This window comes from Protopterus annectens, chromosome 4.part0 (genome assembly GCF_019279795.1).
Source record: "Protopterus annectens isolate FY-2018-M chromosome 4.part0, PAN1.0, whole genome shotgun sequence".
NCBI lineage: Eukaryota > Metazoa > Chordata > Ceratodontiformes > Protopteridae > Protopterus > Protopterus annectens.
Window position 1 is genome coordinate 421,938,111 of NC_056733.1, and position 23,159 is coordinate 421,961,269.

General features: G+C 47.1%; 1 protein-coding gene across 1 annotated transcript in view; it reads left to right on the top strand.

Annotated features, from left to right (window-relative positions):
* LOC122799363 (acyl-CoA dehydrogenase family member 11-like) overlaps positions 1-23,159 on the top strand; it is a 2,063,282-nt gene that overhangs the window by 1,933,202 nt on the left and 106,921 nt on the right. The window lies entirely within an intron of this gene.

A 23,159-nucleotide genomic window follows, 5' to 3' on the forward strand; every position in this document is an offset into this window, starting at 1 on the left:
AAGAAGAAAGGTTGGATTTTTTAGCTGTGCTGCCTCTGCTGGATGTCTCTCTCAAGGCTAATGAAAGCCTGGAGGGACTGTTTGTTTTCTCTTTTGGGTTCTTCTTCTGCTACTTCTTCGGAGGCAAGCATGGACCTAGCTTCACACACATTCATGGAGGCCTTACAGACATCCGCTTTGGATGATCAGAGGGAACTGCGGCTGATAATTACCAAAGGGTCTAGGGGTGTTCCCCAGATTTGAGTGAGGGAAGAGATGCTGACTACACTAATTGAATGTCATCAGGGGTCAGAGCCTCTTAAGATTTGTAAGGCTGACATCCCCTTAAAAAAGAAAAAAAAATAAGCAGATTTCTCCAGCTCCTACAGATCCTCAGAGCGAATTGCAACATTTCACTCAAGGCCTGTTTAATGCCCTTATGGCTGTGAAGCCTTCTCAGGGGGTTTCTGTTCTTGCTTCTCCTTGGTCGTGTACCCGTCTTAAGAGGCCTAGGGAGCAAGATTCCTCTGATGAAGATGCAGATTCTGATGAAGAATCCCCAATTTATTCTTCTCAGATTCCTTCTCCCTTAGATTATGGTTCTGAAGTAGAGAAGTCTATCAGTCCTGACTCGCCTTTTGAAGATATTTCTTTTGGTGACAGTTTTCCAAATTATGGAGTTTTTTTTTTTTGAATAGGATTGTGCTCAGGTGTCTGATGTTCAGAAGAGGTACTATGAGCTTCTGCAAATGGAGTCTCCTCGACCCTCTGCTGTCGCTTCTGTTCTTGCTGCCTTGTTAGATGCCTTTTCAACTGCTTCTCATGCTCCTGATTCCCAGCTCCCGCTTCCAAAAAAAAAATTGATAGGTTCTTTAAAGTGCCTGATGCCTGCAAGTTTCTTTGTGTCCCTCTGCTGACCCTTCTGTGGTGTCATTTGCCTCTGAAAAGCTTTCTAAACTGTTGCCTTCTACAAAGTTGCTTCCTTGTGACAAGGACAGCAGAACTATAGAGAGGCTAGATAAGAAAGTGTATACTTCTGCTATCCTGGCCTTTACAGCTGTGAACTATCAGACTCGTATGACCAGATATGTTTTGGCTCTTCTCTCTCAGGTCTGTCAGTCTATTTTAGATCTTCCTGATGCTGAGGGGAAGACTTCAACTGTTTCCTTACTAGGGACATCTTCTCAGGTTACTTGTTATTCCATTAAATGCAGCTGTAATGTAGCTGGTGGCTCATCTAGTGCTGCTGCCTTTGGTTCTGTATTGACGGAATATTCCTGGCTCCAACTTCAGACTTTGCCTGATGATATCAAGGCTAACCTGATGGATGCTCCTCTACATAATAAACATCTTTTTGGTGCTGCTGAGTTCTATAAGTTCTTGCAGGAAAAGCATAAGGCTTTACAGGATCTGAAGCATATTTTTGTTCCACCCCAAATTTCAAAGGAATTACCTGGGCAAGTCTGCTTTTGTTCGTAGAGAGTCTTACCCTCCCTCCAAAGGTAAGAAGGGTGGTAGAAGGGAAGGGCTTCTCCTGCTAAGGCTACCCAAACACCTTCAATTCAGAAACCTCCTTTTCCTGGCAAACCAGGTGTTGTCTGACTGTCCTTGCCCTGCTATTCTGTCACAATGTTAAGTTGTCAATCTCGCCTTCATTCTTGCTGGATGGGTTCGGAGCCGATCCTCGGCTCCGACTCGGCACTTGCTAAGCTTGAGAACTCCTTTTACCAGCTCGAGGCAACCCTATATCCCATGATGCAAGGCGAGACTACCTCAGATCTCATTTGCCGCTTTGCGAAGAGGTCTCTTTTTTGCCAGCTCAGGTGAGTTTGATATTTCAAACAGTTTATTCAACGGTTTTCCCTCCCTTTTTTTTTTCTTAGTATTTAGATATTGTGTATTCTATACTATAGCCCACCCTATTTCCCTTTTTGGTTAGATTTTAAAGTTAAAATTTTTTCACTTAGGCCTAAGCCTCCCTGTTCTTAATCCCTGTCAGTGTGTGTGTGTTTTTGGGATTAATTGTGTGATTTGTTCAGAGTGTGTGTTGTTGTATTTTTCTTAGACTATGTCTAGGGAAGGAAAGGTCTCAGGCTTCAAGAAGTGTGACTCGTGCTGTCAGAAGATGTCTCTGACAGATGGTCACACTTCTTGTGTTTACTGCCTGGGGCCTTTACACCTGCAGGACTCCTGTGCCATATGCCATTCTTTTAGCCAGAGAGTCCTGCAGGAGAGGAGGAACAAGTTGATCCTCCGTGGCTTATTAAAGCCAGAAGGTTCAACGACAAAGACTGGGTCGGGTAAACCTTCCAAGCCACCTAAGGTTCAGGCTACACTGGTTAAGCCTTCCCCGGTGGCGCCGACTCCTTCGGAGTCGAGATCGGCTCCGGCTGGAGCCGATCTTTCTTCCTCTGATGTGGTAGTGTCGGTTCCTACCGGCTCTGACACTCAGTCTCCAGTTGCCTTGTCGGCACCGGCTGGTGCCGACGTGTTATCCAGTATCGGAGCCAAAAAGTCTTCGGCTCCATCTGGAACCCAGAGGACATCGGCTCCGATGGCTTCGTCCAAGAAGAGATCTCGGTCCCCTTCTTTGGAGTCGATTCACTCGGCTCCAAGGTCTCCTCTTTTGTCGGAACAGAGTCATCGGAGCCGATCTTCGAGATCTTCCAGGCTGTCTGACCACGATTTAGAGAGGGTGGTAAGCAGGCTGTTGAAGTCACAGGCACTAGCCCAAATGCTCCATAGCCCGTCTCAGCAGACTTCGGCTATTTCTCTTCCCCTTGAACTTCCTCCTCCGACTCTCCTCCAGAGTTCGGAGCCGGAGCTTCTCGGGACAGTGACAGTGTCGGCGCCGGAGCCGATACATCCCCTTTCGGCTCCGTCGGCTTCGGCTCCGATCTCCTCCATGAGACCTCCCTTGGAGGGAACCGGCCGCCGAGTTTCCCTTGTCGGCTCCGAGGGGGCTAGTGGCATCGGACCCTTGTCCGACCCCGCTCTCCCTCTCAGGGCTTCAGCTTTGGTAAGCTCGGCACCGATGTCGGCCTCGGAGCCTTCTGTCTCAGTGGAGCCGGGAATTCCTGTTTCTTCGGAACAGGAGTATTCTGGTCTCCCTGGGAGGGGAGCCTTTGAGGTGATGAGGAGTGTCCTGGCACCTGAGCCAGGTCAACGGTCCATCCCTTTAGCTCCTCCCTCTTCGGTGCCTGTTGATGTCTCTTGCCAGCCTCTTGCTCTCAGGCCCAGGGATCCATCGCCCCAGGTTTCCCCATTGGGAATAACTTCCTCTTCCGAGGTTTCTCCTGATCCTGCAGGGGAACCCCCACGTAAGAGGATGTGTAAGAGGAAACACACAGACTCCCCTGAGTCTACAACATCAGATACCGACTTAGATGAGTCGGAGGGTTCCTCGGTCCCTCTGAGGTAGTCTCCTTTTCAGACATCCTTGAGCTCCTCAAACAGAGGGGAACTGGCCTTCCATTGACCCCTCCGAGGATGAGTCGGTATACCTGGAGGCTTTGGATCCCGACCCTCCACCTCCTGGGTGTCTCCACCTTCGACCCACTCATGCAGGTAGTGGCTCGAAGGCGTGGGCAGCCCCGGATTTTGTGGAACCTGTCCCCAGGAGGCCATCCAAATTTATTACGGCCCCTTCAGACAAGCAGTTTCTTTCTAAGGGCGACTCTGTGGATGCTATGGTGGTGGCGGCCACCAAGAAGGAACTTGCGGATCCTTCCGTGCCTGTCCATCCTCCTAACAAAGATTCTAGGACCATGGATAGGTATGGTAAGCGGATGTTTTCTTCAGCGACCTTTGCTATGCGTTCGCTGAACTACCTTTGTCATTTCACCAGACTTCAGAAAGATATTCTCAAGGAACTAGGTGAAGTGGTTCAGGATCCTTCAGCTGCTGGGGCTCAAGACAAGATTGCCTCACAGCTAGCAATCCTAAATTCTTTAACCAACTCCTCCATGCGGCTCATATCTTATGCAGCCGATGGAGCGAGCAGAGACGCAGGCACAGGAGTGGCTCTCAGATGTCAGGCCTGGATGCGGCTTTGTAATTTCGTGGACCCCTTTAAGGCGTCCTTCACCACTACCCCCTTTGACGGTTCGGCTTTGTTCGGACCTCATGTGAAGGAAACCTTGACCAGGTGTGAGCAAGACGGCAAAACTCTTTCTGCTGTAGGAGTCCATTTTTCCACTCCTTCTAGACCCTATCCCAAGGGTCAGAAAGGAGGGAAGATGTGGTTCCGTAAAGCCCAAGGAGCAGCGCCGGACACACGTGGTCAGTTTACCCCCAGAGGCAGAGGGGGTAACAATAATAGATGCCGCCCTAGAGGCAGGGGGGGGTCCCCAGAATCAGGGTAACAGGGAGCCTCTTCCTGACAAACCCTTTCAGCATCCCTGAGGTGTTGCCCGACTGTCCACCCTTGGAGGCAGTCGGGGGAAGGCTATCGCTGTACCCAGTAGCCTGGCGTTCCCTCTCACAAGACATGTGGGTACAGTCGATCATATCCGAGGGTTACAAAATCCCCTTCGAAAGGTATCCCATACCTCACCAATCCCTTCCAGACATCTCACCCGGTCAAAGGGATTTGGCAAAACAGGAGGTTTCAAAGCTCCTAGAAAAAAGAGCCGTCCAGACTGTTCCAGCAGACCAAGTAGGATCCGGCGTCTACTCAAGATTCTTTTTGGTCCCCAAAAGGACGGGAGATTGGAGACCTATTTTAGACCTGAGCAATCTAAACAGATTTGTCAAGAAGGCAAGATTCCGGATGGTCACGCTTCAGTCCATTCTGCCCTTTTTGGGCAAGGACAGCTGGATGTGCTCGATAGACCTTCAGGATGTGTACTATCACATAAAGATACTCAGACGCTCCAGGAGGTTTCTCCGCTTTCGGCTAGGGACCAGTCATTATCAATTCAGAGCCCTGCCCTTTGGCCTCACTTCAGCCCCCAGAGTGTTTACCAAATGCATGGCAGTGGTTACGGCTCATCTGAGACGTCAAGGATTCCAGGTGTTTGATTATTTGGACGACTGGCTCCTCTCCGCCACCACCAAGCATCAGCTTCTTCAGAGCAGAGAAGACTACACTCTGCAGCTTTGAAAAAAGTTGGGAATATCGGTGAATTTCGAAAAATCTTCTCTGCTGCCTTGCCAATCTATCACCTTTATAGACGCAGAACTAAACACCGTCAGTATGTTAGCCAGACTAACAAATCAGAGAATTCTGGACATCCAAAAATACGTTCAAATCAACTTACTGAGCAACAAAGTCAAAGCCAGATTGGTTCTCAAGGTTCTAGGTCTTATGGCTGCGGCCATTGTACTTCTACCATTAGCTTGCTTCCACATGCGTCTTCTGCAGTGGATGTTATTCACTCAGTGGTCGTTCCAGAACCTTCCCATGAGGCACGAAATCTTGGTTACACAATCGTGCAGGACTCATCTAACCTGGTGGATATCTTCCCCTCTGCTTCATCGGGGCAGACCATTTGTTCCCCCTACTCCGGTTGCCACAGTCACTACGGATGCCTCTCTGATCGGGTGGGGGGGCATTATCAGGGCAGGATGGTCCACGGGACTTGGCAACCCACAGAATACTATCTGCACATAAATGTCCTGGAGATGAGAGCGGTGCTTTTAACGTTGCAAGCCCTCAATGACTTTCTTCCCTCGGGGACTATTGCAGTTCAAACGGACAACATGTCTGTAGTCTGGTACATCAACAAACAGGGCGGGACCAGGTCCTATCCTTTGTGTTGAGAAGCTCTCAGACTTTGGCAATGGGCAATCTCCTCTTATCGGTTTCTAATAGCAACACACATCCCCGGCAGGTCCAACCTCTTAGCAGACAGACTGAGCAGAGCCATTCTCATGCCTCACGAGTGGTCTCTCAATCAATCGGTAGTGGACGAGATATTTCTGAAGTGGGGCACCCCTTGTTGCGACCTTTTTGCTACACCCCAAAACAGCAAATGCCCCGACTTCTTCACCCTCTTTCCCCTACCAGGCCAACCCCTGAGAGAATCTCTAACCCAGGATTGGCCCCGGGGACTTCTGTACGCTTTTCCCCCTTTCCCCTTAATTCCACAGGTGATTCAGAAAGCTACGTTTTGAGAGCCAAGTTGATTCTCATTGCCCCTTACTGGCCTCGACAAATTTGGTTTCCGACCCTACATCGTCACCTCCTGATGCAGCCTTGGCATCTGGACCCAGTTCCGGATCTTCTGATCCACCAATTGGGTCAACAGCACCGGGCCATTCGTTCTCTCAACCTCACTGCTTGGTTGCTCCACTTCCTTCCCTAGCCAGGCTTCCTATGATCTCTGATCCTGTCAGAGATATCTTAATAGCTTCCTTGAAGTCGTCCACCAGAACGGTTTATGCTAGCAAGTAGCGAAGTTTTTCCCTATGGGCAAACTCCAGGCACATTGATCCTTTTACTGCACCTGTGCATTCAGTTTTAGATTTTCTGGCTGAAGTTTTTCAGTCAGGATCTTCTTCATCAACAGTTAAAGTTCAACTGGCGGCAATTTCTAAATATCATGTTGGCTTGCAAGATCATAACATTATGTCGCATAGACTATGCAAAGCTTTTCTGAGAGGAGTTTTTCTCCTAAAGCCTCCAATAAAACATCCTCCTCCACAATGGGATCTGAATTTGATGTTAGCATCCTTGATTTTACCCCCCTTCGAACCGTCCGCTTCATACTCCTTAAAGTTACTGACCTGGAAAACAATATTCTTACTGGCTGTCACTTCAGCACGGAGGGTATCTGAAATTCAAGCTCTCTGCATCCGTTCCCCATATTTGGTTTTTCACAAGGACAGGGTATCCTTGAGAACAAATCCATCTTTTCTGCCCAAAGTTGTTTCTCAAACCAATATTAATCAATCCATCGATCTACCATTTTTTTTCCCTAATTATTCTGACAAAGCTGAACAAAAACTTCATTTTTTGGATGACCATCGTCAGCTCAGATATTATTTGCATAGAACTAAACAATTCAGGAAATCGGATCAATTATTTGTTTCCTATGCAGAAAACAGGAAAGGTCTCCCAGTGTCGAAAGTGACCTTATCCAGATGGTTGTCTTCCGCCATTTCTTATGTGTATTCGCTCAGAGGCAAGCAACTACCCTCAAAACCGAAGGCACATTCAACCAGGAGCCTATCCACTTCTACAGCCTTTCAGGATAGGCTACCCATTGATACCATTTGTGCAGCAGCTACTTGGGCCACTCCTCATACCTTTGTCTCTCATTATAAATTACATTTGGCCTCCAGGGACAGAGCCAGTTTTGGTTCCACAGTACTCAAGAGTCTGTTCCATTGTGCCACCCGGGATACAGGTGCTAGGGATGCGGTCCCATCCAGCAAGAATGAAGGCGAGATTGACAACTTAACATTTAGAAGTTATGTACCTACCATAACGTTCCATGTTAGTTGTCTTCTCGCCTTCTTTCTTGCGTCCCTCCCTCCTTCCCCCTGGCCTGGACAGATCTTGAAGAATTTCTCTTTCTCAGATTCACTCTCCTTAATTTTCATTAGAGAGTCTATCTTAAGAACTTTTTGCCTAGTTCTTCTAGGCTAGTTTTTGCTCTTCCTTTGGGATTAGTATTATTAGCAGGGTTCTATAGCTACCAAATGAGATCTGAGGTAGTCTCGCCTTGCATCATGGGATATAGGGTTGCCTCGAGCTGGTAAAAGGAGTTCTCAAGCTTAGTAAGTGCCGAGTCAACCCATCCAGCAAGAAAGAAGGCGAGAGAAGACAACTAACATGGAACATTATGGTAGGTACATAACTTCTAATTTCTTTCTCTGCATTTTCCCTTTCCCTTCCTATTTGGTTAAAGATCACTCAAGACTCCTGCATTCTTCCCATACTTCACCAGGGGTATTGCATGCTTTGGAAGTCACTTCCACCCTTTTTGGGCATTCCTCAGCCTCCTCAGGAACAACTATCCTTTTTTTTCCAGAGGTACTTCAGGGTCTGTTGGCTCAAGAAAATATTCAAGAGGTTCCAGCTCCTAATGGGGAAAGGGGTTTACTCCAGAATGTTCTTGGTCCATAAGAAAGAAGGCATCTGGTGACCCATTCTAGATCGCTCTCAGCTAAATACCTTTTTGAACGTTCCTTCCTTTTGGATGCTATCTCTTCAAACTTGTTTCCCCTTCCCCTTCTTCTTCTTCCTCAGGCTTTTCTAGTCTCCCGGGATCTCAAGTATGCTTATGCCCATATTTCTGTTCAACCCCTTTTCAGGAAGTTTTTACATTTTCTCTGTTGTTTTCTGGCATTCTCAGTTCTCTGCTTTGCCCTTTGGCCTCTCTACTGCCTCAAGGGTCTTCATCAAATGCCTCACTCCTGTGATTGCTTTCTGCAGGTTAAGAGAACTACAGATCTTCCCTTACCTGGATGACCTTCTCATTCAGTCCTCTTCTCCAGAGATTTTACTTCAGCATCTACACTTTACTGTTTGCCTCCTGGAAAGCCTGGGGTTTACTGTAAACTTCCAGACATCATTCCTGACTTCTTCTCAGGGTCATGTTTTTGTAGGTTGCAAGCTCCAGACTGTTCCAGTACTGGCATCACTGCCTCCTCCCAAAGCTTTTACTCTGATTGCTTTCTTTCATTCCCTTCTTCCTCTGGGTTCAGATACAGCCAGGAAGTATCTTGGGACTCTGGGTTACATGGCTTCCACCATTCCCACATTTCCTGTGGCCAAGCTTCATATGAGAAAGCTCCAGTGTTTTTTAAAGTCAGTCTGGCTTCAACATTCTCATCCTTTAGATTTTCAAGTCCCTTTTCATCCATGTCTCAAGCTGAAACTTCAGTGGTGGATTTATCAGTTGTCCCTCAACCCAGGGCTTCCTTTTCAATCTCCAGTCCCCACTCACAAACTCTTCACAGATGCCTTAGACATGGAATGGGGACATCCTTCGATCCTCTGAAACTGCAGGCCCTTTGGTCTCTCCGACAAAAGAAAGGCCACATCAATATCAAATAGATGAGAGCCCTTATTTTGGCTCTAAAGGCTTTTCATTTTCTCTTTCTTCCAGGGCCCCTCAGGATTCTCACAAACAATACCAAAGTGATATGGTATATCAACAGGCAAGGGGGGACAAGGTCTTATCTCCTGTGCAGGCTAGCTCTTCAAGTTTGGGATCTAGGTACCTAGTATCAGGTGACACTTCGGGCAGTTTATATTCCTTCACATCAGAACATAGTGGCAAATTCTCTGAGCAGGTCCATAACACACTCCCACGAGTGGATGCTTCACAGGGATGTGTTTCTGAAAATTTTCTACCATTGGGGTACTCCTAAAGTAGATCTCTTTGCCTGCTCTCTGAACTGTTGGAACGGGGTGTATCTTTAGCCTTTCCTTCCCTTTCTCTCATTCTGAAAGTCCTATCCAAGGTGGAACAAGATGCTCCCAAACTCTTGCAGGTGACTCCATTTTTGCCCAGTTAACATTGGTTCTCTCTTCTTCTGCATTTAGCTAAGGGCAGTCCTCACAAGTTACCTCAAAGGGTGGACCTACTTGGCAGCACAGTGGTGCAGCGGTAGCGTTGTCACCTCACAGCAAGAGGTTCTCCAGTTCGATTCTCAGCTGGAGAACCTTTTGTGTGAAGTCTGCATGTCCTCCCTGCGTTCGTGTGGGTTTTCTCCCACATTACAAAGACATGCGTCTGGAGAGTTTCTCCCCAGGCCTCCACTGAAAATTGGCTTTGTTCCAAGTTGGACTTTCCCAGTAAACAAATGTTAAATAAATAAATACTCCTACAAGACAAGGGGTCTGTCATCCATCCCCACCTGTCCATTCTTCAACTGACATAGAGGGATCCATCCCCACCTGTCCATTCTTCAACTGACATTGAGGGTGATAGTGTTTTAATTCCCTTCAGGCACCTCTCTTTCTGAGGACATGCTTTGTGTTCTGCAGAAGGCCAGGAAACCAACTACAAGAAAATCTTATTTGTCCAAATGGAAGAGATTTTCTGTCTGGTGTGTTTCTTGTAACGTGGATGCAGATGTTCCTTTGGTTCTCAATGCTAGGTTGGCATATTCTTCTGTTAAAGTCCACCTTTCAGCTATTTCGGCTTGTCTGCCTTTAACACTCCCTTTGGCATATAGATTTGAGGCTAAACAGTTTCTTAAAGGTGTCCTTCACATTAGCCCCCCCCCCCCTGGAAGCTTATTCCTCCTTCCTGGTCCTGGGACTTTAATTTTGTTTTGGAAAAGTTAACACAGGTTCCTTTTGAGCCTGGTGCTTCAGCTTACCTACAGCATTGCTCTTGGAGGACTGTTGTTCTTTTTGGTCTTACCTCTACTAGACTGGTGTCTGAGCTGCATGCCCATATGTCTGCTCTTCCTTTATTGGTTTTTCATAAGGACAAGGGTGTGTTTTCGTACTAATCCTTTTATGCCCATGGTGGTTAGAGTTGTCTCTTAATCAGACTATTCATTTGTCCACTTTCTTTTCTTCTCCGCAATCTGCTAGTGAGAAGGGTCTTCACACCTTGTATTTGCATAGATAACTCAGATATCATTTAGATAAAACAAAGCCATTCGTAAATCTGAGCAACTTTTTGATCTGAAGTAGTTTTCTTCATTAAGTCTTCAACCTGTGGGATACTGGATCCGTATTGGATCCGAGCCGGCAACTTTACTATCATCTGCTCTGAGCTCCAAGCTCCTCCCCTTACCCATAATACACCTCCACTACCTACCAATCCCCAGATCTCATTTGCCACGGCTAGCTGAAGCATCGTGATCTCCAGAGCTGTAGTTTGTAAGTGGGTGTAAAAATTTTAGAAAATCTCTTTTTTCTCTCTAAACTTTAGATAGCAATAGTGTAGGTTCCCCTTTCTCCTCCCCTCGCTTGGTGTGTCGAGTTTTCTAATTTTAGAGTTGTTAGCTTAGTTTAGAGTAGTTGTGTGTTTTTGCTTTATCCTCCAGTGTGTTCTGTGTGCGAGTGTGTTGAGTGGGTGTTTTCAGTGAGAAAGATATATTTTTTTCAGTTATTCTTTTCACTGTTACTATGGCTGATAAGCCGATATTTAAAAGATGCACTGAGTGTGGCCATAAGTTATCCCCTGCGGGGGTGGCTACACTCTTTGTGTTATGTGCTTGGGAGTGGCCCATCTTAGCACAGACTGCACTATATGCTTGGGTTTAACCTGCACGCCATTAAAGAGAGGAAGGCCAAGTTGGCCCTGAAAAGGCCTTCTTCCCCCTTCTGAGACAGTTGCCTCATCTTCGGCTTTGGTCACAGCGGCTGCTGTGGCCGCTTCTCCTCCTCTTCTCCCTGGCTTCTCCTCCCTCCCAGGGTGGGAGGTCAACCTCCTGTGCAAAAGCCTGTGGAAGCCGAGCAGAAAAGGGGCAGACAGAAGGAGAGAGAGGCGAAGTCAGTGGAAAAATGTAAGAGGTCTCCTGACCTCCCTTCACTGGTCAAGACTCTTAGGATCCCTGACTCCCCTTGGCCCGATCTCCGAGGTTTTCCCAGGAGCCGGAGGAGACACGCTCTGCATCTAGGGCCTCAGTGCCCTGACCCGCAAGGTCGGAGTCTGTGGCCTCATCGAAGTCCACCCAGTCTTTATCTGAAGTCGACATGGATAAAATGATGAGGATTTTCATTCTTACTCAGATCCAGATGAGGGTCTTGCCAGCCCCCTCTCCCTCAGGAGGGGGGGAGCTCTCTTCCTTTTTTCCAACTGATTTCTCCTTCTCCGTTCCATCCATGAAGATGTCTTTAGTCAGGGGGTCGGCGCTGATGGTACCTGCTTCCTTGACGCCGACAGCTGCCTGAAGGATGTCTGGTCCGACCAGCTTAGATCCGAGCCACACTCAGAGCCGGAGCTAGGGTGTTGGATCCGAGGGAGTGGAACTTTTTTCATCAGCTCCGCCTTTGTCGGGCCAGGTTCCCTCCCACGGAGCTCCGTCCACTTCGGGCCCGGCTCCGATTCTCTCGGATCCAGGAAGACTGGCCTCCTTATTGGTTTCACAGGAAGTTTGTTTTCCATCGGCATTTGACGTGGTAGAAAGGGTTCTCTCTGCTGGATCGAAACCTCTGACTGTCTCCTCGGACTCCGCCCTGACCCCCTCGGCGCTCTCTATGATTCCCATAATTTTACCAGAGGGACAGCCCGTGCTCGAGGAGCCCCAGACGGTTCCCCCTGAGGAACAAGTGACTTGCGAGTTCCCCCTGGAGAGCCCCACTGGAGAGTTGCCTCACAAACATATGTACAAGAGGAGGCACTTGGACTCCCCTGAGTCCCTCACCGATTATACGGACTTGGATGATTGGGAGTGTTCCCCCAGGTCACCTCCTAAGGATGTCTCCTTTGGAGACATCATGGAAATCCTTCACCAACGGGGAGGTTGGTCTGCCACCAAGACTTCTTCCGATGAGTCTGTGTTCCTGGAGGCTTTCGGCACGGGCCCATCTACTTCCTGGGTTTCCCCTCCTGCAGATCCCTTGGTGGACCTGGTCACCTCATGGGCATGGAAGGAGCTGGACACCATGGAACCAATTCCCAAAAGACCTGACAAAATTCTCAGTCCACCTTCTGATCGGCCAGCATGGAACAAGGGCTCCCCCGTAGACGCTATGGTGGTAGTAGCAGCCACTAAGAAGGAACTAGCCCATGGAAGATGTCCTTCAAGGATGCATCTGCAGTCCTTACAAATGGGTTGTCCTGTCGTCAGGCAGCCCTTCGGTCGGCCGGATTCCAAAGTCTGGGTCTGGCCTCGGCTGGTGTCGCACTTCACCCGACGTCACAGCTGCAGTTATTTGGGTATAAAGGCATCAGCCGACACCATTTTCCTCAGTATTTCTTGCCGCGTGGCACCCGAAGCAGAAGCTGTTCACAAGTGCCGGTCGGTCAGAACCAGAGATTAACCGAATACTTCTACTACTACCGAAGACTTCTAAAAAGCTAAGTAACCCCGTTGGGGACTCTTTCTTGCCTCAGCCGATGTCAGAAAAAGTGAATAACTGTTTAACTTGTGGGAAACAAATACCTCATAAAGATTTCCACTCTTACTGCTTACCTTGTCTAGGCCCAGACCACGACGTAGCAGCTTGTCTAGCCTGTGCTTCTTTTAACCGACGGACGCTTAGACGTCGGTCGGAATTTGCTGAGGAGTTTTTGGCTCGATTTTGCTTACATTATGCCGCCGGATCCTCCGACTACGCAAATATCTAAAAAGCGCAAGGAAAAGGACCGACACTCGCGGTTTCGGCCGAAACCGCGGTTAGGCCAACCGCGAGTGTCTCGGTTTCGGCTGAAACCGAGCAAGCGGTTCTTCCTTCAGCCGAAAACTTCTTACCTCCTACCGAGGCCTCTTCCAACCTCGTGGAATTGGCTTCTGATATCCCTCCTGCTCTTGCAGTTTCTCAGGAATTATCTGACACTATCCCCTTGGATATCTCCACCCCTGCACGTGGAGCTGCTAGGCCACCTGCATCCATGTCCATTAAGGCCTTTGCCAGGGCTAAAGCAGCTAAAACTACTAAATCTGTGCCTGCTAAGACCCCCTCTCACAGGCCTAGCTCTAGTTCACAAATGCTTAGTCTAGCAGAGGATCTCATTTCTTTAATCCGGGGATCCCAATCTCACACAGACAGGGCCTCTCACCCACCTCCAGAGAAGAGGCCTAGAGCAGACCCCTGAACCAGTTTCTACAGATGATTCCTCTGATGATTCAGATAATACAAACCCTCCAGAGGCTTCTTTCTCCCCTTATGAAGACTCTGATGCTGAAGAGTCCATCCTTCTGCCTCTCCGCCTGAGGAATTTTCCTTTGGGGAAACCTTGCATGCTATGAGGGAACAATTTCAGTGGCAGGGCCAGGATTTTTCAGACTCTAGAAAGAGGCTTAGAACCTTTCTGCATTTACCACAACATAGGCCTTTAGCCATTCCTCCAGTTCTCTCTGTTGTAGATGATGCATTTAATGATGCTTGTACTGCTCCTGATTCACTTCCACCGGCCCCTGCTAAGCCCGATAGGTACTACAGGGTTCCGGATACTCATCACCATTTGTATAAGGCTCCTTTTGCAGATCCCGAGACTATCTCCCAGGGTCCTAAGGCTGTAGCAGCTACCTCTGCCAAAAACCCCCTCCCCTCTGAAAGGGAATCCAGGTCCTTAGAGAGATGGGGTAAAAAAGTTTACACTTCTGCTACTCTTTCAGCTAGAGCATTGAACTGTCAGTTCCACATGATCCAGTATCGAGAATTTATGCTAGACCAGTTAACCAAAGAGTTGTCCTCAGATGAACCATTAGACAAAAAATCTGTTCAGGAAATGGTACATAACATTCAGCAGGTCAGTAACCATTCCTTAAAATGCGGCTATGATGCACTGGAGGCTTCCTTTAGATCAGCCATGACTGGCACAGTTATCAGAAGGCATGCATGATTAAAAGAGCAGGCCTTACCAGACCATGTGAAATCCAAATTACTAGATGCTCCCATGGACAAGATCAATTTGTTTGGCTCTCCTGCACAACAGGTGCTGAAGAAGATGGAAGAGGAGGCAAAATCTGTCCAAACAGTGAAAGATTTCTTACGGGTCCAACCTCCAAGGTTTAGCAGGAATTGGCCCTCCAAGAATTGGTCCTTTCCAGACTCCTCAGAGCCCAGAGAGGCAGGAATAGGCGTTCAAGAGGCCGAAGTCAATCCAGGGGTGCCTACAGGGGACGCCAGTGGCAGGGTAACAACCAGCGAGGTGCAGCCACAGACACAGCCACCACCACTACTACAGGACAATCACAGTGACTTGGCTCTAGCACCGCCTACCAGGGAACAACTAGAAGCACCCTTGGGTGGGAAGCTAGCTTTATTTTCAGTAAACTGGCATTACATCACAAGAGACAAGTGGATTTTGCAGACAATAGACCAAGGTTACAGGTTTCACTTCCATACTCTACCAGGAAGAGAGGAATGCCAAACCTACCTCCAAATCAAAAGGCAGAAGCTCTAAAACAAATATCTCAATTATTAAAAATGAGAGCTGTGGAAAAGGTACCATCTATGGAGCAAGGACAGGGATTTTACTCCAGACTCTTCCTGGTACCAAGAAAAGAAAGCAAATGGAGACCTATTCTCGACCTGTCCGCTTTAAACACATTTATCATTGTTCCAAAATTCAAAATGCTGACCCTACAGCAGCTTCTTCCCATGCTGGGCAAGGAGTCTTGGCTGGTAACTCTAGATCTCAAGGAGGCATACCTGCACGTCCCCATACGACCAAATTGCAGAAGATACCTCAGATTTCTTACAGGATCAGAGCATTATCAATTCTCAGCATTGCCCTTTGGCTTATCTACTGTGCCCAGAGTGTTCACGAAATGCCTGGCATCAGTAATTGCTCATTGCAGGCTCCAGGGAATCTAAATCTACCCTTGCCTGGACGACTGCCTGATACAAGCGGACAACAAAATCAAGTTAGCAGAAGACTTGAAAAGGGTCATTTACCTATTTCAAGCCCTGGGATACACAGTCAATATAAACAAGTCAAGGCTGATACCATCCCAAAGGATAACCTTCCTGGGTGCAGAGCTGGACACATTGAAGCAAATGGCATTCCTAACAGTAGAAAAACAGGAGCAACTCCCTCTATACTTCTTGGCATTAACAAAGCAGAACCATCTAACAGCAAGAAAAGTCCTGCAAGCCTTGGGTTTCATGGCATCCTGCATAATATTGGTCCCACATGCCAGACTGCATATGAGAAAGTTACAGTGGTACCTAAGGGATTTATGGTCTCAGCACAAGCACAGCCTAGAAACCCAAATTCCAATAATTCCATGCCTGAAGCAAGAATTCCAATGGTGGGCTCAGGCCTGTCAATCAAACAAAGGATTGCCCTTCCACAACACTCAACCAAGCCAAACCATCACCACAGACGCCTCAGACCTCGGTTGGGGGGCCCACTTGCTGGACAAGTGCATACAAGGCTTATGGACTCAAGACCAGCTGCACCTACACATAAATCAAAAGGAAATGTTGGCAGTAAAACTGGCAATTCAGACATTCAGACCATTTCTTCGACAAGGTCAACTGTTGATAAGGACAGACAACACCACAGTTATGTGGTACATCAACAAACAGGGAGGCACACATTCGTACCTTCTATGCCGGATGGCAATGGACCTCTGGAATGTGGCCCTGAGTTACAACGTTCAGTTACAAGCAATTTTTGTACCAGGAAAAGAAAACATTCTAGCAGACATACTAAGCAGGACTACCACAGATGCCCACGAATGGATGCTGCATCCGGACATCTTCAAAACCATTACAAGAAAATGGGGAATCCCACAAATAGACTTATTTGCATCCCCACGCAATCACCAACTAAAGAAATTCTGCACAAGGACGTACCACCCACTTGCTTGGAAGGTGGACTCCCTATCTTTCAGTTGGAAAAACCTGACAGCATATGCATTCCCACCACTTCCTTTGATGCACAAGGTGCTATTGAAGATCAAAGAGGACCGTCCAAGGATCATCCTGATAGCTCCAGACTGGCCAAGACAACATTGGTACCCATTACTGAGGAGCATGTCTCGGGAACAAATATGGCACCTACCCCTTGTTCCCTTGCTGTTAACACAGAACAACTACAACACCCTGCATCCAAACCTGAAAACACTGCAGCTAACTGCCTGGAACATTGCATAAGAGCAAATAACCCAAATTTATCCCAAAGGGTTAAAGACATTATCTTGGAGTCTCGCAGACCCTCAACAAGGAAAAATTATTCAGCAAAATGGAAAAGATATTCCATTTGGAGTACTGAAAAAGGAGAGAATGTGTCACTGGTAAACATAGCCAACATCCTGGAATACTTGGCAGAGCTCTTCCACAAAGGACTGTCCTATTCTTCCATTAAGATTCATACATCAGCTATTTCAGCAGAATACGACTTGGATCCTCCAGTCTTCTCACATCCTCTGCTCAGGCAGTTTCTGAGAGGAATTAAAAATGTAAAACCTTCTAGGAAGCCACCATTGCCAGCATGGGACTTGAACTTTGTACTAGAAAAATTGACACTCCCCCCATTTGAACCAGCAGCAACAGCAGAATTACAATACTTATCATGGAAAACTGCTTTCCTACTGGCAATCACTTCAGCAAGAAGGGTATCTGAGCTACAGGCATTAATGGCAGTACAGCCCTTCCTGATCTTCCATCAAGATAGAGTGTCCATGAGAACAAATCCTACTTTTATGCCTAAGGTGGTCTCCAAAGTATCTTTGAATCAGGCTATCCACCTACCTACATTCTTCCCCAATCCACAGAACAGGGGAGAAAGACTGCTGCATACCTTGGATGTGCATAGACAATTACGCTACTACCTGGACAGGACCAAGAGCAATAGAAAAACTGACCAGCTACTGGTAGCATATGCAACAGGAATGGAAGGAAAAGCAATTTCAAAACAGACAATCTCTAAGTGGATAGGAAATTGCATTAGATTTTGTTACTCCTACCATGGGAAGAAAACTCCAGAAAACATCAGGCCTCACTCTACAAGGGCTACAGCCACTACCACAGCTTTTCTTGAGGAGTGGCTACCAAAGACATTTTAGAGGCTGCTACTTGGAGCTCCGTGCATACATTTGCCAAGCATTATAATTTACCTTTATACTCTAGATCCCGAGCAGGTTTTGCCTCTGCTGTTTTGCAAGGGATCTTAACTACACCATAATTTCATTTCTCCTCCTCCCCCAGTTTGGCTATGGTATTCTACCCATTTGTAAGGACTGCAGATGCATCCTTGAAGGACATAGTACAGTTTTGTACCTACCATAAATGTAGATGTCCGATAGGAATGCATCTGCAGTCAGGATTACCCACCCTCCTTCCCCTCTGTGGTACTCCTAGGGTATTTGCCCATCTTTTAGCTAGCTGGGGGAATCTATTATGGTGTATTTGTTTGTATATATATGTACATACATGCTTATTTTTTTATTTGATCTCTACTATTTGGAATCATTTGCATTTATCCAAATTTAGCCTTCCTAGAGGGCACCTGGCATCTGGGGCAAGAAACACTGAGGAAAATGGCGTCGGCTGATGCCTTTATACCCGAATAACTGCAGCTGTGACGTCGGGTGAAGTGCGACACCAGCCGAGGCCAGACCCAGACTTTGGAATCCGGCTGACCGAAGGGCTGCCTGACGACAGGGCAACCTATTTGTAAGGACTGCAGATGCATTCCTATCGGACATCTACATTTATGGTAGGTACAAAACTGTACTTTCCTCAGTCCATCTTCCTGACTGAGAGTCACAGATGATTGACCGCCTAGGGAAGCAGGTTTACGCTTCAGCTACCTTTTCTATTAGGGCGCTGAACTACCTGGCCCATGTCACGAGACTCCAATGCGATCTGGTAAAGGAGCTGGAGGAGTCTCCCCTAAGTCCATGTCGCAGGAAGACAGGGTCTCGTTCTCCTCGAGGATGGCCACTTTGAAAACAGTCTTCAGTACGTCCATCTGACTCCTTTCACATGCTACTGAAGGAGCGGCTAGGGTGGCTGGATTCAGTGTGTCAGTGAGGTGCAATGCCTAGATCAGATTGTCAATTTTCGGAACTTTTCAAGGCATCGTTTTCCAGTGCCCCTTTTGACGGCTCTATTCTTTTTGGTAAGACCGTCAAAGAGACATTAGTCCAGAGTGAGAGGGATGGAAAGACACTGTCTGCCATCGGAATCCCCTTCTCTAATCCTGAAAGGTTCTTTTCTCAGAACCAGAGAGGGCAAAAGAAGATGTTGTTCCGGAAGTCACAGTATTCCCGGGACACTCAGGGCTCTTCTTCCCCCAGAGGCAGAGGGGGACAGAATGGACGCCGGCCCTGAGGCAGAGGGGTTCTGAGGAATTTTGGGTCTCGAGAACCTTCCTTTCTTGGACAGACCCAGGCAGCGACCCTGAGGGGTGGCCCGACTGCTCTGTTCTGGAGGCAGGTGGGGGATGATTGTCCTTGTACCTAGCGGTATGGGAGTCCATAACATCAGACTGCTGGGTGCTTCAGATCATATCCAGAGGATACTCTATCCCCTTTGTGGGTCCCCCCAAATCTCCCAAACACCTCCCGGATGTACCACCCACACAAAGGGAGGCAGCAGCACAGGAATTTTCCAAGCTGGTAGAAAAACGAGCCATCAAAACTGTTCCGCACCCAGATTGGTCCGGATCGGGCTTCTACTCCAGGTTCTTTTTGGTGCCAAAGAAAACGGAGGACTTAAGGCCCATTCTGGACCTTTCTACCCTGAGCCTCTCAGTTGCCAAAGAGAAGTTCTGGGTGGTCACACTACAGTCCATCCTGCTGTACCTGCAAGAGAGCAACTGGATGTGCTCATTAGACCTCCAGGATGCTTACTATCAGATAAAAATGCACTTTAGCTCCAGGAGGTTCCTCAGCTTCTGGCTAGAAGTCAGTTATTACCAATTTCAAGCCCTACCCTTTGGTCTCACCACAGCCCCCAAGGGTGTTCACCAAAGTGATGGTGGTGGTAGCTGCTCACCTGAGGCTTCAGGGGATTCAGGTCTGTCCGTACCTGGACGATTGGCTCCTCACTACTCCCACCAGGCATCTACTCTCCCAAACAAGGGATTATTTCTTGATCCTTTCCCTGTGTTTGGGGATCAAATGCATCCAAATCACCCCTAGAGCCTGTACAGGTGATAGACTACATTAGCGCAAGGATAGATGCTTTACGGTGCAAAATCTTCCTGACCTCGGAGAGGGTACAAAACCTGAGGATGCATGTCTCTCTGATCTACTATTCTCATCTCCCAATGGAGGAGTCAGTATTGAGGACCTTAGGCTCAATGGCGGCAACCATAACACTTCTCCCGTGTGCCTGGTTACACATGAGAATTCTACAGTGGACTCTAGCTGTACAATGGTCCCTGTTGGAAATTCCGTTGGCGTATCCAGTTCAACTCAGTCGAGTCTCAGTCATCCCTCATACAGTGGATGTGTTCTCTGGACATTTTGGAGGAACGACCCTTTGTTCCAGCCCCGGCCAGAGCCACAGTGACCATGGACGCCTCCCAACTCGGGTGGGGGGGGGCATTGTTTGGCCAGGACAGTCCAAGGCCTGTGGTCCCCTGTAGAGACCAGCTTGCACATAAATGTTCTACAGATGAGGGCGGTCCTTGTTGCAGGCCCTTCATGCCTTTCTTCCTCTGGGAACGATTGCAGTTCAGTCAGACAACATGTCAGCAGTCTGGTACATCAACAAACAGGGAGGGACCAGATCTTACCCCTTTGTCACGAGGCCATGAGGGTGTGGGAATGGGCGATCGCCACCGGTCACTTTCTCATCGCAACGCACATTCCGGGATTGTCCAGCATCTTAACGGACAGGCTAAGTCGGACTATTCTGATGCCTTACGAGTGGTCTCTGAATCTTTCAGTAGGGGAACAGATTTTCCACGAGTGGGATCAACCTTGGTGCGATCTCTTCACATCTCCTTCCAACATGAAGAGCAGTGAGTTTTTCGCTCTGAACCCACTGCGGGGGGAGTCTCCCAGAGATGCTCTAGCACATGCTTGGCCACCCGGTCTTCTGTATGCTTATCCTCCAGTACCTCTTATTCTGAGGTTCCTACAGAAAGCTCATCGACTGGGGAGCAAAGTGATGCTCATTGTCCCGTTTTGGCCTCACCAGGTATGGTTTCCCTTCCTTGGGTCTCACCATCTGGCTCCGCCTTGGATCTTGGATCCCATTCAGGATCTGATTTCACACCCTTCTGGGGTTCCTCATCCGAATCTGGACTGTTTGAAGCTCACAACTTGGCTGCTCTAGTTCCCGTGATTGCCAGGACTCCTGGATTATCCTCCTCAGTTAGTTCTGTTTTGGTGGCTGCTCAAAAGTCTTCGACCAGAAAGGCTAGTTCTGGCTGCCATATCTCATTTTCATGTGGGCGAGTATTCTGCCTCTCTAGCCTCCTCCAGACTGTGTAAAGCCTTTATTAAAGTCACCTTTTTGTTTCGGCCCCCGGTCAAGGATCCTCTTCCCCCATGGGACCTTACTATGGTTCTTCAAGCTTTAGTCGCCCCGCCTTTCAAGCCTGCTGCAACAGCAGATCTGAAATATTTATCTTGGAAAACAGCTTTGCTGTTGGCTATTACCTCTGCCAAAAGGGTTTCAGAACTGCAGGCCTTGTCCGTCAATGTTCCTTATATGATTTTTCACAAAGATAGGGTTTCCCTTCGGAGCAATCCATCCTTTCTTCCTAAGGTGGCATCACCAGTCAGTATCAGTCAGACCATCAATTTACCTGTGTTCCTAATTTTACTAACAAGATGGAATACAAACTCTGTCTGCTGGATGTTCATAGGCAGTTATGATTTTATTTACACGACAAAAAATTTCCATAAATCTGACCAGTTGTATAAACCCTTTTGGGGAAACCTATCTCCAAGGTCACTATTGCTAGATGGATTTCTTCATGCATCCTTCAGGTCTATAAGGACAGAGGCATGTCTCCTCCGGGTCAGGTGAGAGCTCATTCCACTAGATCAATGGCTACATCTGTGGCTTTTTGGTCTAGAATTTCTTTGGATGATGATTATTCTGCAACTACTTGGTCCTCACCTAATATATTTATTTCTCATTACAAATTGGATTCGACTTCCAGAAGGAGAGCATCCTTTGGTTCCATGGTGCTCCGGAATATCCTTCCTTGAGGGCCTCCCAGGAGTTTAGTAGCTGGGGACTGTGTCCCACAGGTTGACCACCAAATGAAGTAAACTACTTCAGATAAAGAAGTTCTGTACACACCATAATGTTCCATCTAAGTAGTTCTACTTCATTTGTCTTCAACCGTCCCTCCCTCCTTCTCCCGGACCTTGGCATATGAACAGCCTATGGGCTGCAGTTATAGGTCACAAGTATTTTTTCAGGTTGGGTTATCAGTATAAGATTCAGCAAACTCGATCTGAGGTTGGAAGGTAGTGGAGGTGTATTATGGGTAAGGGGAGGAGCTTGGAGCAGATGCTAGTAAAATTGCTGGCTCTGATCTGATACGGATCCGGTATCCCACAGGTTGAAAACAAATGATGTAGAACTACTCAGATGGAACGTTATGGTGAGTACATATATTTTCTTTTTTCCATTCATCCTAGGTCTTTAGGTTTGGCTGTTTTCAAGCAAACCATTTCTTCTTGGATATCTAAAGCTAGTTCTTTTTGTTCCTTTCATGGGAAGAGCCTTCCTCCTTCTATTATGGCTCATTCTACAAGGGCTATAGCCTCTTCTGGTACTTTTTTCAAGGGTTTGGATACCAATTCTATTCTTGAAACAGCTACTTGGACTTTTATACATACTTTTACAAAGCACTGCAAGTTGGATGTGTTTTCTAGGGCTAGAGCTGGTTTTGCTAGGGTCATTCTTCATGGCTTTCTTGAGAGCTCTACTGGCCCTTCTTCCTCCCGCTGTTCTTCCTGAACATTTTATTGTCCCTATTGAAACGAATACTGCAACAGTGATATGGAAGGACAAAGTACAGTTGCTTAAAATCTTACCATAACAGTAGATGTCCTTCTGTTCACTGTTGCAGTATTCACTCCCTCCTTCCTTCCCGTTACATATTCCTTCTGGATGTACTTGTTGCCTGCTAATATCTGAGATTGTTTTTTTAAGCATCTTTATTGAATTATCAGTTGTGACATAGGCAAATTTACATTTATATAAAAGTAATCAAATTGTATTAACAACTTCACGTTTACAAACATGCTTCACATATATTTCTATGTATCACATAACCTAAGCAACATTACATAAATTATATGCGAAAAAGAAATAAAATGGTCGCAAGATCTATGGCACCGCAAGCATATATTTTATTAAAAAAGGTAAGCGCTTTCACCACCTTCCTGATGGCTTCCTCAGACCATATGAACACAAACTAAAACTTTTCATTCATATAAACATGAAAAAGAATCGTTATTCGCCAGCCATAGTCACATGCTACTATTTGCATCATCAACCCTTCATTCTGTTTATGTTCCTCAGTATTCTAAACTTCAGTACTTAAAAATGTCTCCTAAAAACTCTTCAGAAACATATTTATACTTTTCATACATATATAAAAGGTATTCAGCAGCATGCCTTCATATTCACATTTTAAACGCTCATTCTACAAGTGCAAAACATT